General features: G+C 44.3%; 1 non-coding gene across 1 annotated transcript; it reads right to left on the bottom strand.

The window, feature by feature from the left end:
* Positions 1-935: 935 nt before the first annotated feature.
* On the bottom strand, positions 936-1039 carry LOC118840491. Its single transcript, XR_005009681.1, has one exon. It is a non-coding gene; the product is annotated as a U6 spliceosomal RNA (small nuclear RNA).
* Positions 1040-1252: the final 213 nt, after the last annotated feature.

Below are 1252 nucleotides of genomic sequence, written 5' to 3'. Positions count from 1 at the left end.
GTTTGTGTCGTCTGCCCGGGGACCAAATTCCCTGAACACAATGGGTGATAAAAAATAAAAAGGCAATGCCTGAAGGAAATGAAACAGGTTAAGAGGCTCCAGATAAGCTGAGGTGAATGAGTGTATGTGTGTGTGTGTGTGTGTTTGCATGTGTGTGTTTGCCTGTGTGTGTGAATGTATACTGTAGGTAAAGGTATGTTTGTATATGTGAGCATACATGTTCGTGCATAATGATACCTGCTTCAGTGTTCATAGATATGCATACCCAGGACCAGTGTTTGCTGGGGGACTAGGATCTAACATGACATTAGAACTTGCACTAGCTTCCTGACATAGGCAGCACAGTGCACTGGGAAGGACATTGGACCTGGAGTCAGTGGACCTGGAGTCAGAGGACCTGGATTCAAATCCCAGCTCTGCTTCCTACCACTTGTGTGGCCTCAAAAAAATCATCCTACTTCCTCGAGCCTCAGTTTCTCTATCTGCAAAGGGGGTGGGGGAGAGGTGGCCAGGATTTGATGACTGCTAAGGATTTTTCTAACTCTAAGTCCATGAGCCTCGGGTCTGTATATGCCATAGGGCTCATAAAACCCTTATAAACACAAACACAGATATTCTTCTTGGGACCAAGGGTAAGGGCCCTAGCTATTGGAACCAGAGCCCCAGCGCTACTGACACTGGAAGGTTCTAAATCTTTTCCCAGAGAATGGGTGTTGGCCAAAGAAGGTGACCAGGCCCTTCTGTCTTGAAACATGCCATCTGAGACACCCAAAAGCCCTCCACTTCCTCAAATTCAGGTTCCATGGCTAGCACACTTTGGGGACTTCAGTCTCTTCATCCCTAAAATGACATGGTTGATCTATCAGAAGTTCTTTTTAAAATTTCCAATAAATTTTTATTGATATTTTCTGTTTCTCACATCACTACAGTTGTTAAAAAATACGGAATGCTTCATGAATTTGTATGTCATGCTTGTCCAGGGACCTTGCTAATCTCTGTATCATTCTAATTTTAGTATATGTGCTGCCAAAACTAGCACCTATCAGGAATTCTTAACCTTTGGTTAAGATCATGGACCCTCCTTTTAGAGCCCGTGGACCCCTTCTGACCATCACAACCAAAACAACATTTATGTGGCAGTTAGGTGGCATAGTGGATAGAATTCCAGGCCTGGAGTCAGGAAGATTCATCTTCCCTGAGTTAAAAGCTGGGCAAGTCTCCTAACTCTGTTGGCCTCAGTTTCCTCATCTGT

This window comes from Trichosurus vulpecula, chromosome 2 (genome assembly GCF_011100635.1).
Source record: "Trichosurus vulpecula isolate mTriVul1 chromosome 2, mTriVul1.pri, whole genome shotgun sequence".
In the NCBI taxonomy this organism is placed as follows: Eukaryota; Metazoa; Chordata; class Mammalia; order Diprotodontia; family Phalangeridae; genus Trichosurus; species Trichosurus vulpecula.
Note: the sequence above shows the minus strand (reverse complement) of the source record. Positions and strands in the feature narration are given on the sequence as shown.